Here is a 14,548-nt window from a genome sequence, read left to right as displayed (position 1 = left end):
ACCCCTCTAATAAATTATTTTTTAGAAAATAGTATTATTTAGTATTTTTGGAAATTTTGTTTTAAGTAATTAACTATGAATTCAACAGGTTTTCGTTACATACTAGCCTAAGTACCTGGCATTGCCCAGATATATTTGTCTAATGGGGTAAGGTTGTGCACATGGAAAGAGGAAAGTATTTATTTTAAGGGGGTCCAGGGAAGTCAGGTGCTCAAAGACATGGTTGCAGGTCTCTGTATTATTACAGGCAATTGCACCAGTGATGGCTTTCACTAATCGCATTCAGCCTTGGTTTAAAACTGCTACAGACCACATTTCTATATTGGCATCAAAACCTAAAATTATAAGTGCCTCATGATAAAGTGGGTATTCATAAGTGTCCACCATCAAGAGACAGTAAAAGTTACTAATACTCTCCTCTTTCTACTTTATTCACCTTGGTATGCACTGAAAAAAAAGACACACATGGTTTCATTCTGTTTCATCATGTCTTATCTCTGACACAATTGTAATGAAAAGCAGGTATATGATAGCATTAGCTTTTTCAAAATTGTGAGGTTTGTCTTTAATAAAAAAATTAGTGTCAGGTGTTAATTTTATAGTTATTGTTACATGTACACAGCACAGTGAAATTTCAATCATCATGTTTGACCAACACGGACTGCGGGCCTAATCTGAACCTTTTTGTTCTGTATAATTTAACATTAGAACCTAATAGGTAGTGGTGAGTGAAACAGCCAACATTCCTTTTACATACAGTTTCAGAAAAATTATATAAAACTTAGTTTCACATGTGATTTTGCAACCAAGACACTCAAAAATATGTTTCAGAGTTTTAAAAGTTTTTTTTTGAGGGATGAAAGGGTTTAGCAACACTGTACACCCCTTTTGGACCCACATATTTCTGAGAAAAATATCTAGTTTATAAATAGTGTTTTGGAAATGTATATTTATTCAGCACAACTTATGATTGGACAAAACAGTGTAATTTTATATAAAGGCTATAATCCAGTGAGACAATAAAACAGTTATCCAAATTATTTTTCAAGAAAATGTTCTAAGTGCACCATCACATGAAATTCTGTAGTGGCCATTGCAAAGCTTTGTGTGTTCTGATAATGGTGTCCTCCCATTAGCCCCTGCACTTACCTACTGCCTTATGAGAATTGCAGTGTCTATGTAGGCTCTGGTTATTGAGTAACCAAACCCTCCCCCGCACCCCATTATAACTCCTCCCCCAATACTCTATACACTGTAATGTATATTTCCATTGGAACAACAGCAAATAATGGGAAATGTAGTGAAAATGGGTTTAGCCACTTTTTCATGATTGGTCATCAAACAGATAGGCTAAAACAAACTGCTTATGATTTTATCTATATAAATAGTTGGGTTTCTAAAATGGAATTATGGATGACTATCTGATGTTATTGTTTGGACAAAATAATACTTGCATAAACTGTACTGACAGCATATTGATGGCATAACTCTAGTGACACTGGCCTTTGCAATTCTCATAATTTCCATGCAGCTGTCCTCATGCCATGAATATTGCATATACTATTAAACTTAAAAGTTTCCAGTTTTAAAAACAAAAAAGTTGAGTATCGAATTGGTTGATTTTTCTCTTTGACTCTTCATTTCAGTTTTTCTAATTGGCTGAGAAGGTTTCAAGGACTTCTGTGCAGTTTATTAAACCGTGAGAACACTTGAAAAGCCCTTCAGAAAATTGATTAAAGAAATGTTTAAATTCACTTCAGACAGGCTGCAACCAGGCCAGGATAATGATATCAAATGGCAGTAACAGGATAGGAATTGCTGTTATTGCCAGAAAGCAGCAGAAAGCAAAGCTGTTTCAGCTATAACTGTTGCCCTGTTTATCTTATTTTTACCATGTGCATCATATTTTGAAGCACATGTGTTTCCCAAGTGTTTGTAATTTACATAAGAAGGAAAGATGTCCAATTGGAAACTATAAAACAAACACTGCTGATGTTAAGGTAAGCATTATATGGTCTTGTTACCAGAATAAAGGCTTAGAAAATGAGCGGTGGGCATGTATGCTAATCAACCCATTTTCATATTTGCATTATCAATGTGAAACTACACATTCTCTTCTGATAGTATAAAGACAACCTCTGCCATTCAATCCTTGGAAATCTTCGGATTTCTGAAAGGTTTTGTATAACTGCAGTCCTATACAGATAGTTAGATAGGAAAATATCCATCTTCAAGAATTCCATTTCAAAGAGTTCCTCTTTCCACAACTAAGCAATTTAAGTTCTTTGACATTAAAACCATCTCTCCCTTGTTCTTTTCATATTGCACTTTATTAAGCAGCGCCTTTTAGAAACTTCAAGCCAGATAAATCATCTCCTTCTTCGGCACTTGTTGCAATCACAAGTTTAGTAGGCTTTAGTCTTGGCTAACCACTAAGTCCCTGTAATAATTACATAGCTGTCCCCAGCTGCCTATCTAGAGACATTTCAAGAGGATTTACCAATGTTTCTACTATTTCATTAGGGCTAGATATTGCTTCAAACTGCTTCATATTTAATTCTAAAGTACTCAATAGATTCTCATTGTTTCCTGTCACGAACACATGAATCACTGTTTTTTGTTTTGAGTTCACTTATTCTTGATGTCATCTCTTCAGCAGGATGAGACAGATGAAGTCTCTTGCAATTGAAGTGTTGCATACTACTGAATGCTTTAAAAGGCATCAAATCAAAATGTGTTACTATAAGGCCTGAGGAAATGGAAAAGTTTCGAGGCTGCATCTTCATTCTGCACTTGACCGTAATTGTGCTGTATGCGATTAGTTTAGTTGGACTGATGGTGCCCTTTTTTTGCATGTTTGTTACATCAGTTTCTAGGAGTTTTTCTTACTTTTCTACAGTTTTCTTTTTTAGTTAAGTTTGTTTTATCTCTGGCTTTTTTTTTTTCTTTTTCTTTTTTTTTTGAGTGTACCTCAGACTGATTTTCCTGACATTTCCAGGCCTACATTTGCAATTTATTGAAACTCTGGATGAAACTTACAAATGTCATGGCCTCAGATTGAAGTAAGAGAACAATTAATTATTTTTTTTTTACATCAACTGACAGACAAAGCTGAGAAGTGCTGCAGCAAGAACAGCATCCGTGGCACAGATTCAGTAAGTTCCATTTTTAAAAGATAAATACAGTAATAACCATCCATTCATCGATTTCTGAATCCAGCTAAACTAGTTCAGAGATGCATCAATAACAAACAATCCTGTTTAATCCAATTCAAAGGAAACATACTGATTGATCTTAATTGTTTTATAACAAACTTTTCCAATAGGATGAGATATGAAAAGCACTATATAAAATTCCAACTGACATTAGCTAATAGGCATTCAGATATTAAAATTGGCTGAATTATAAACATTTACAAAATGGTGGAAATGTGTCTTGATTGCAATTATGGCTTTAAAGAACATATATTTAAATATAATTTTGTCAAGTAAAGTGTTGTTGACAGGCAGCAGTAAACCAAGCTGCAAAATGACAGCAACTAAGCAAAGTTGAAAGTCACAACTTCAGTGATCTGCTTTAAATGGAGCACCAGACGTCAAATCAAACCAACACAAAGTACAATATCCTGGCTAATAGCCAATAAATGATATGATGTAGATTTAATTTATGTCAGAGAAATGTACTGTAGCCTCCTGAGGATAATGTAGCTGTGCTAGCTAGTCTTATTGAGGTGTAGCTCTTTGTAGTTGATATTTAACAGAGACAGTCATGAATTATGTGAATACAACAGTTGGTGATAGTTTTTTTTTGTTTGTTTATTTTTGATCAAATGTGTTAGGATGGCAGTATCAATGAGTCCCCACCATTGATCTTTGAGCAGAGCCTTTTCTGTTGTTGGACTGCAGATACAGAACATAAATAAATACTGAGTTTCTTAATAAAATAAAGAGGTTGTGTGAAAAACTGGCGAGTCAAGGAGAAATTGCACTTCTTTGTAGAGCTGTTTCTAAACCTTTTGTTAATAGCGTAAATGTGTGTGTTTGTGCTGTTCATGTAAGTATGATGTATTGAAATATCTGTGTGTACAATGGCTATGCTTATATCTGGTGTCAGATATTGTGGTATAAGTGAGGGAAAAAAACAGAAAGCCAGCAGCTACTAGTTTTATATTCCACATACACACTTACTTTGGTAATGCAGATTGGTATTTTGTTAACAGCAGCAAATATTTTTTTTTTTTGAATACTTAAAGCAATATGGTAGGTGGTCGGTGCCTGTCGTGGCGGCAATCCCCAAACCCGTTGGTGGACACTGGCGGTGAGGGATGCCGTCAAGCTGAAGAAGGAGTCCTATAGGACTTTTTGTCCTGTGGGTCTCTGGAGGCAGCTGATAGGTACCAGCAGGCCAAGCGAATGCGGCTTCGTTGTTGCTGAGGCAAAACTCGGGCATGGGAGGAGTTTGGAGAGGCCATGGAGAATGACTTTCGGACGGCTTCGAGGAGATTCTGGTCCACCGTCCGGCATCTCAGGAGGGGGAAGCAGTGCAGTGTCAACCCCGTATATGGTGGGGATGGTGCGCTGCTGATCTCGACTCAGGACGTTGTGGGTCGGTGGGGGGAGTACTTTGAAGACCTCCTCAATCCCACTAACATGCCTTCCAATGAGGAAGCAGAGCCTGGGGACTCTGAGGTGGGCTCTCCCATCTCTGGGACTGAAGTCACCGAGGTGGTCAAAAAACTCCTTGGTGGCAGGGCCCCGGGGGTAGATGAGATACGCCCGGAGTTCCTTAAGGCTCTGGATGTTGTAGGACTGTCTTGGTTAACACGTCTCTGCAACATCACATGGACATCGGGGACAGTGCCTCTAGATTGGCAGACCGGGTTGGTGGTCCCCCTCTTTAAAAAGTATCTAAGTATGCTTGAACTTTGTCCTGTGCGTATTCTTTTGATAATGTTATGCGTACTGTATCGTGTTCTTCATGAATGTACTTGTAGATGTACTTAAAATTTGACAATCAAATCTTTTTAGCAAATACGGGTTATATGCTACAATCATTGAATTATCGACCATCACAATTTTTCCATCTTTCTTTTCGTGATAAGTGTGTTGTTTGTGATGATTATCTCTTCGCCGATAATCTGGAAAGCGAGCCTTAGTCATATCTGTTGTTTGAATGAAAGCTTTTGGAAATTTTTTTAAACACTTTTTTTCTTTCGAGTCCCAACATGCTGAATCTTTTAAATGAGGTCCTTGAGACATGTGTTCAATGACTTTGTACCATAATTCAGGATTGGTTTCTCTGTTTGGAATTTCAGCACAGACAAAACAATCTACATCATCAGCAGTTAATAATTTTTTTTTTGTAAAGTAACCAATAAATGCATGTGAGGTAAACCCCGATTTTGAAATTCGATCATGTAAATGTATGCTTGGATTTTACCGAATACCGTTTCGAGTTCTTTCAATAAAATTAAGACTTTCTGATAAAACAATCTACTTACGAAAGTCAGAATATCCAGAGCCAATGTAGCTGGTGGGATTGTTTTCAAGAATCTCCGGATTTCTGGCCATTGTGGATTTTACGTCATTGTAATAAATAAATCTGGCCGACTGATAGTTCTGGATATTTCCAATGCATCATGATATAACTGTTGCAATGCTCTTAGACTACCTTGATATGATGATGGTAATATTACAGCTTTACCTATTTAAATTTTGTCTGAGTTATTGTTATATCATCATCATCATCATCAAGTCCTTCCGTGAGAACCCTAAATCCAAAGAGGACTGTTTCATTTATGTTAGGTAGAATGCCCAGAGGGGACTGGACGGTCTCATGGTCTGGAATCCCTACAGATTTTATTTTTTTCTCCAGCCGTCTGGAGTTTTTTTGTTTTTTCTGTCCCCCCTGGCCATTGGACCTTACTTATTCTATGTTAATTAATGTTGACTTATTTTGTTTTCTTATTGTGTCTTTTATTTTTCTATTCTTTATTATGTAAAGCACTTTGAGCTACTGTTTGTATGAAAATGTGCTATATAAATAAATGATGTTGTTGTTGATAATTGAATTTTGAACGTGATCAATGAGTCTTTGCATATGTTCCGTTCTAAGTTTTGCTTGATTTGATTTAATAAAGAAAAGACGATTAGCTTCGATTTTTAAATACGCATTAATAATGTAATGTTGCGTTAGACGTTGAGATGACAGAAATGGGTTAAATACATTGGAACATATCGCTAATTTTGCCCCGAAATATTATGTTGGTGTTATTCGTTTTTCTGAATTTGTGTGTTTCATATTGTATGAACATCTTGTTTCTCCATCTGGGAAAAGCAAGGGAAAGAGTAATGGATCGGAATGTGGTGAATGATTAGACAGAAATGTCAAATCATGTTCTGCTTTCAGATAAACATGGATATCCACTCTGTTTTACATAGGAACTTAACTGCATGCTCTGATTGGTTAGTTTCGCAGCCATCCGCCATTTGCGTCCCTTGTATGAAATCAACTGGGCAAACCAACTGGGGAAGCATGTACAGGAAGTAAAAAGATCCATTGTCCACAGAACCCGCGAAGCAGCGAAAAATCTGCGTTATATATTTAGTTATGCTTAGATATAAAATCCGCGATAGAGTGAAGCGCGAAAGTCAAAGCGCGATATAGCGAGGGATTACTGTATTCCATCTCTATTCGCCCTTCCGTTATTTCTCAGAGTAATACTTTGTCTTTGTTTGAGCAAATGCAATCTTTACTTTCTTTGTTTTGACTCTTTCGTTTTTTTCTGTTTTCATATTCTGCATCATGCTCTGCATGTGTTTCGCGCCTATATTTTTTTGTGTCTTTTGAATTCCACTGTTTTCATTATCTCTCACCTGCTCTGCATGTTTTTGCCCCCCTTGTTCTTTAACCTCTTCATGACGTTTTACTTTTTTTTGTACTCTTTGTCTTCTATCTCTGACCTCACTTTGTGCTGCTTTTTTCAATGACATCTGGTCCTTGGTGATTATTTTCCCTTTTTTCAAGTAATAATTTCCGTTTATTTGCGCCACTGCGATGTTTACTTTGTTCGATACTTTCTCATTTTTCTGCTTTCATATTCCTTATGTTTCTCTGCATTTGTATTGCGCCAATGTTTTTTTGAGCCTTTCATATTTGAGCCTTTCCAACCTTTTTAATTCTGAGCCCGATTGGACATGCTTTTTTTCAATTCCACTTGTTCCAGGCTGATTATTACTTTCCTTATTGTCTGCATTTGCACCTAGATTATTCATTTTCTTTTTTGCAATATGCTTTTGGGTCTCTTTTCTCCACGCTGCTCTTTATTCTTCGTTTAGTCGTCAACGTTTCATTTATAATGTATTGTCCTTATGCGCTTTATATGCCCTGGATCTGTGTGTGCTCAAATCCTTTAGACGACTGACTATTTTGCTGCCTCTTGGCTTATTTGATATGAATTGTAAGTAGGGTGTGTCTTGCAAGAATCTCATGTTCTATGTCCCTGCGAGACATTTCTGGGTCAATCTCTTTCGTCTCGTGGGTCTTTTAAGTGTCTTCCATGATCTTAACGTGAAGATCACATATCGTCTCCTAGTCAATCCCTCCCACAGGATTTTTTTATAATAGAGAGATATAAAAAATTTTTGTCACTGATGCACATTTCTTCAGGAAAAAGTGTGTTCATTTTGGCTTGCGTTGCATGAATTGTTCCTTTTAAAATAGCATAAAAGATATTTCAGACATTCAGTCTCCATTCAGGAATTTTCTGCAGCAAAGGTAGCAAGTCCAGACATGGTATAGTACCCTCAGGTGAGACTCAGGAACCTAGGGCTACGTTAGAATTTTGTAAATGCTTCAGATATCTTCTTAACACACCTTTTTCATTATTCTCCCCACCAAGTAGCCACTTTATAACACTGGGTAAACGTTAAGCACCCACCAACAAAATTTGATCTTTGTGAAATATGGTGACTTTCCTTTTGTTTTTTTTAGGCGCACATTGGATTATGGAACTAAATTAAGAAATGAAATGGCCATTTACTGTGTGATTTTCCAAACAGGTAAAATGTGTCCTTTTGCCTGGCCATTAACACTTTTGCCCCTATTACTCATTTCTCATCCCATTATATGTCTTTCTAAATCTTATGATAATTTAACATGGAGAGGTAGTCTTTGTGCCCTTATTTGCAAACCCCATACTCGCAAACATGACTTAGACCATCTCAAAATGTGTTAACTTAAAAACTAGGATGTTTAATGGATAACCAATAAATTCCCCACTCATCATTCACACTTGTTTATCTTGAAGTGACATTCTGTGCTCATCCAGGTTTTTACTGCCCAAAACAAATAATGTATGTACTGTCTAAATTCATATGTGTTATGTCGGTTAATTTAACAAATGATCCTACATAAGGATTGTGATCAGTCTATGGCACTTTAGAACCTGGAATAATTGCCATTTATTGAGAGAGTACTGCAGCTTTGTCTCACCACTTCAGGAGACTGGGGTCACACCTTGGCCAGCTGGGGTGTCTATCTGGGTTTATTTTGGGTAGTTTTATCCCACTTTCAGATGGCATATGTTTTAGGTTGTTAGGCTGTTGTGGACTGGCTTTTGTTAGTAAGTGTGCACCTTTATGCACCTTATTAAAGGGGTTGTTTACTGTCTTGCCCCTTCTGTTGCCAAGATAGGCTTTAGCTTGCTAAAACCCTGAAAGTGAAATATGTGCATTTAGTCCGTGGATGCTTACATTTCTAGCTTTAAAAACCTGTTCTGTGGGACCTGGAATGGGAATATTTAGTATCCAGTTTTATCATCAGTCTCTTAAGATACTTGAACCTTGTCCAACAGGCACTCCTATTGGATACTTCTTGCTTGTTCAACTTTGATGAAAATGGAGGTCATTTTGCTGTTATGACCTACTTTCTGGTGTGTACATGGAAATTAACTCCAAAACTGAATCATCCCATTCAAGCATCTGCCCATCATTAGCCTCGTAAACTGTTACACTTCTACTGAGATTACAGGTAGTGAAGTTCATTGCATGAAGTTTGTCCGTTTTTTACTTTGAGAAAGACCTCATGAATGTCAGATTCTTCTAAAAGATTGCAAAGCCAACCAAGAGAATTGGTACAGTTGAAAAAGAAGAAAAAAATCAAGGCAGAGAGAGATGATGACCTAAAGTGTGTGTGTGTGTGCATATGTGCAAGCCAATTGGGATCTACCACACTCCTATACACATACACAGCAAACACGTAGCGTCAGGGCCAGATCAGTGGCCAAGTTATACTCTTTTCTGCATTCATAATGTTCCTTGCATCACCCATTGACGACAGGTGCTTATAGCGTGATCTTGATCAACTTGTAGATGTTTCTGCAGCACTACGGTGTGTCGTCCCATTGGGGGCGGCAAACCTCAGAAACCTCACTATATCTCTGTATGTGTGTGTATATAAATAAACACTTTTAGCAGACATAAATGGGCAGTTATTTGTAATCCAATTACCCAGTTTCGCTACATGAGCAAAAAGCCTATTTAAAAAACACAAAAAAGCTGTTTAACCCTAGATAATTTAGCATGAAATCATAACCATTTAAAAAAAAAAAAAACATTTGAAGCAACTCTAAACCAAAAGATTCACCAACGCAATTTTTTGCAATTTACATTTCAACCCTTTCCAAAATTAAGGGATAGCTATACTGGTGATGTAATTTTATATATGGTGAAAGCAGCTGGTCATTTATACTGGCCCTGGCTTGTCAGTAGGTTGCGTGCAATGAATAACTCCCTCCACATCTTCCAGTCTTCACAATGCAAACCATGTTCCTCAAGTCCCAGTTGCTGGCCTTGGGGCTATTCCTTTGTTAGAGCTCCAGCTTTCATGGCTGGCAGAGATTTGTAGAAGTGAATAAAGCAGTTTTAGCAGCTTAATTACAGAAAAAGGACAGTGGAATGTGATTTTCTATGGGTCACTTTCCTGGAGAAGTGTGTGACATGTTTTCTCATTACCAGCAAAAGCAATAACTTTAATAAATCATGCTAGCTCCCTTAGCGTTCTGCCAGAATTAGAAATCTAATTGAAATTCTTCCCTCTCTTTCTTTCTCACCCTCCCAACCCCCCACTGGCACCTTGCTGATGTCTTGGAATATCTGCACTTGGTTCTGAATGGCCACATTAAAGGTAAGAAATGTAAGATTTATTGCCAAAGTGAAGCTGGAAGCTGCTAGACCAGCTAATTAAGGATGTACTTCTCTCAAATTAAAAATAAGATGCCATTAGATGGAGATTTTGTAGGCTGTCATGCTTCAAAGCCAGAAGTAATGTCCTATCCCATATAATGCAAAAACCTGCTCATTAACTGAGAAAGAGTATAGCTGCGATAGAGAAGCAACAGCTGAAGTGAACTACCTAAAACTGCAATATTTTTTATTGTTCTTATTGCATTTCCTTTTCTTTTTTTATCTTTGGTTCAAGGTTTACAAGTTTTACAAATTTGATTAAGACTGGCCACCCAAACCTGGCACGTCTGACACCAATTACAGTTAAAAACTCCCATCAGATAATATGTAGCTTCATTACATAGCTAATGCCTTCTCTGTCGTGCTACATATTTTACTTATTACTGATTACTTTAAAATGCCCAGTCTGAAAATTAATTCGACAGAGTCCTCTCTTTTATATCTTAATGACCTTTTGTTATAGTGTTCTCCTCCTGTCTTCTTTCTCAGTAGGACATACTTAGGAGTAGATAAAGTGCCCCCACACTTGTAAAATTAGTTAATCTTTATTGACACTTTACTGGGTTGTGTGGTTTTTAGTAGAAACATTGCTTGACAAACACTAATTTAATTCTTTGGGCTTTGAAAAGTTTTCTAATATGTGGGCAAAACAGAAATTTTTAATGTATAGTAGACTACATTAAAGGATACTAACAGATCAAGGAAATCTGAACTTAGCCTGTACTATTATATGCAGCAAAAGCCCTTTTAAAATCATGAACTCATTAGTATTTCACCTTTAATTTAATTTAATTTAATTTCATCTTTAATCTATTCACTTTTGGATTCTATTATGGATCTAAAGCAATACAGGTTCTTTCTTCAGCCTTCATAAAGATGGTTCTTTAGGGAACCAAACATAGTTCCCCTATGGCATCATCTAAAAAAACACTTTGTCACCTTTATTTCTAAGTGTGCAAATACCAATATACCGCCTAATATTTGTATTTTCTCTCAAGTTACAACACTCTTTAGCAATAGGTCTAAGTTTTCTCTTTCTGTCTGGTCTTGTCATTATCAAAGTGAACATTGTACCCATTTTTATGTTCAACAATTAATTATGAATGGTGTGTCCAGTGCCTCCTGACTCACCAGTATGAGAGAACCCCTTCATATTGGCTCATCTTGATGACTAGTTACTGTATGCAAAATGACGTTTGCCTTATTTTGGCCCACTAGACCATGTTTTGTGCAGGAAATTACACCTTTATGATAAAGAGTAAACCAATACGTGTCTGCAGCACAAATTATCACAACTTAAAGTTGTGCATGTCACATCACCCAACCCAAGGGGTTCACCCCATAGTGGAGTACAAGGAGTCAAGTTTACTCTTTTTCACAAAACCTCAAAAACAAAAAAAGACAGGGTTGATCAGTAATATAGGTATGTGGATTGTCGTTTTATGCTATTTCAGGATTTCTGATCACAAATATTATAATACTTTGGATATTTGATCCTTATTGGTTTTTGCACTAAGAGCTACTCGCAGAAAGTTAAAAAATTGCAAATTTCAAACAAACATGTGAGATATCATCCTAGATTATTTCAATTACAAGTATGATGTTATTTTTTATTTTTGATCCTTTATTGGTTTATTGACATCTATAATAGTCTGAAAAATGACAAATTTCTAATATAATTGGAAATGTTTAAAGTATAAAAGCATACATTTTAATATTTCATATTTGATGCAACTATTGTTATTTATTTTGTACTTTTACATCATGAAGTACACATTTACATTTCTAATGAACTCCATGAATTAGGGCAGCTTACACTAATTCAGACTTTTCAATTTTATAAATGCCGTAGTGTAACCGAATTCTCCATCCATGAATGCTGAACTTTAGAACATTTTTGATGAAAAACAGGCCAATCAGTCCAACAACACTTACCAGTCCTATCCACCTAATTTCTCCAAACATTTACAGTAGGTCAAGCCATTTAATGAAGCAAATGCATCCCTGGTCTTGAGTATTTATATTTTTGCATAGGTAATATTTTATCACTCATTCTCAAAGATTGCACATGCTTACTATCTTAATATTCTGAAAACACATTCATTTACTGCAGTGCTGATCATAACATGAGTATTCCTTATGAATGCAGCAGCCTAGTCACCGTCGATGCGGTATAATAAATTGTTTCCTAATAGCCAAGCATTTGCTGTTTTTCTGGAAGAAACAACATCATTTTCAGTTATTCTTTAATCATGTGTAGACTATTAAAAAACTAGTTAAATAATGTTTAAGTTCAGTTAAACTCCATTTTTTAAAAATGTACTTGTGAACTCGGCAAGCAATGTTCTTTTATAAATTCAGTATGGATAAAATAATAAAAAGCTGATAATACAGCACCAACTGTCTTTTAACAAAGGCTTGGCAATGGGTCCTTTATTGGAGATAACATATCCATCCCCCTAGGTACACCAGCTGGCACCGTGGGATATCCAGGTGCAAAACGTCTTTGAAAAGAATTTATTGCCTATCAAACAACTTGTGTAATTATTATAGAGAAATATGAATGGGCCTAGCAGTAGCTCTAAAACGTCTCCTCCGTGCTTAAAATAATAAGTCGTTATCCTTAATTCAGATCCTTAAATTAAGGCCCTCCATAGCGGTGGTAGATGCAATATTTTGAAGTTTTGGTTCTCTACAACTAAATGCTTTGCCTTTCATGGTGGTTTTATTCATGTTTGGAGTAGTATGAAGTAGAAGTGAATCTTGAGATCCCAGTGTATGCCCACTAACCCAATTCTGTGGATGTAGACTTTACAGAAGCAAAGTGTTTCTGCAGGTGTCTAGTGGTTTGTCATACTGTGTGATTTAATTATCCAGCAGTAGAGAATTAGATGCTTATAATGGGCATCACAAACACAAAACTGAAATATGTCACACTTCTGTCTGAGTTTAAATAATCTGAATATGTGGCGAGAGAACAGAAGCAGTTTGTGTGAGAGAATATTAACCACATCTGATATGACTTTTATTTTAGATCAAAAATGAGGAACATGAAGCTTTAGTAAGGCAATGAATCAAGTCTAGGAGTGGAAGGTCTTTGTTAAAGTGGATGCTTACAATTCTAGGATACATGGAACTGAATACAGAAAAATAATGCATGAAATGCTGTAATGAAGAAAGAGAGAAAAAATGAATATTCACCTAGCATTTTATAGTTTGAGATCTACTGTGATATGCTGAGGCTTTTTTCAAGAAAAATGTTGCATTGTAGAATAGCTCTAGAAAGTGTATGAATGGTTTCTCACTCTTGATTTGTGGCCCTTACCAGATGTTCTTTTCTGGGGATATCATCATCTTCCTTCTTTGAATTGCTGGTGCTATATGAACAAAAGCTTTGCTTCCCGGGTCCTCCCTGCGTGGAGTTTGCATGTTCTCCCCGTGTCTGCGTTCATTTCCTCCAGGTGCTTGGTTTACTCCCACAGTCCAAAGACATGCAGGTTAGGTGCATTTGCAATCCTAAATTGTCCCTAGTGTGTGTTTGGTGTGGGTGTGTGCGTGTGTGCCCTGTGGTGGGCTGGCGCCCTGCCTGGGTTTGTTCCTGCTTTGCGCCCTGTGTTGGCTGGGATTGGCTCCAGCAGACCCCCGTGACCCTGTGTTAGGATATAGCGGGTTGGACAATGACTGACTGACTGACTGACTGAGGCTAAGTGCTTGGTCTTAGTGTGCCTGATTTAACATCTTTAGTGTTTCACTTGCTGTATTGTTAAAAAGTGGATATTTTTTACTTAGTGCTCTATATATATTAAAGAACTTCTGATCATGTGTGGGTGACCAAATGCTGGGCATATACTATCACATGTAATGATCATGCTACACATCGCAGACAGTTGTAGAACTTTGTGACTGTACCTCATAGTGATAAGTTTCATGATCACATTAAACCTTTTGTCAAATGGATGGATTTCACCTTGTTATGTGCAAATGAAGATAAATGATAACTAAATAAATACCACAATTTGTTTTTCTGGGATGGTCAACATTAATTTATACTCCTACCTATGTAAAGAATTTTGTGGTGAAAGGCATTATATTAATTGAATCCATGATTACTGATAGTTTTGATACTAAAATAGCTGGTTCTTCATATGCTATTATGCTATTAATGCTTTTCAGATGTACATAAAATTCCTTGTAAAGCAAACTTCATCACAAATGACAGTTTATGATAATGAATACGAATATTAATGCATAATAGGCTTGGTTTATGTTTATACATATTTCATCTTTAATTCTGTCTATTCTTG

At 36.5% G+C, this 14,548-nt stretch overlaps 1 protein-coding gene across 3 annotated transcripts in view; it reads left to right on the top strand.

The window, feature by feature from the left end:
* The window catches only part of hs6st1a (heparan sulfate 6-O-sulfotransferase 1a), a 757,672-nt gene that overhangs the window by 619,495 nt on the left and 123,629 nt on the right, over nucleotides 1-14,548 (top strand). The window contains exon 1 of one of the 3 annotated variants that reach the window (XR_005634998.1): nucleotides 7,736-8,060. The exons of the other annotated variants lie outside the window; for them this stretch is intronic. The gene's annotated coding sequence lies outside the window, so the exon portion shown is untranslated. Of the gene's footprint in view, nucleotides 1-7,735; nucleotides 8,061-14,548 lie in introns of those variants that run through there. 3 annotated transcript variants of the gene reach the window in all.

The sequence above is a fragment of the Polypterus senegalus genome, chromosome 1 (assembly GCF_016835505.1).
Source record: "Polypterus senegalus isolate Bchr_013 chromosome 1, ASM1683550v1, whole genome shotgun sequence".
Taxonomy (NCBI): Eukaryota; Metazoa; Chordata; class Cladistia; order Polypteriformes; family Polypteridae; genus Polypterus; species Polypterus senegalus.
This window is presented reverse-complemented; position numbering and strand designations above follow the sequence as displayed.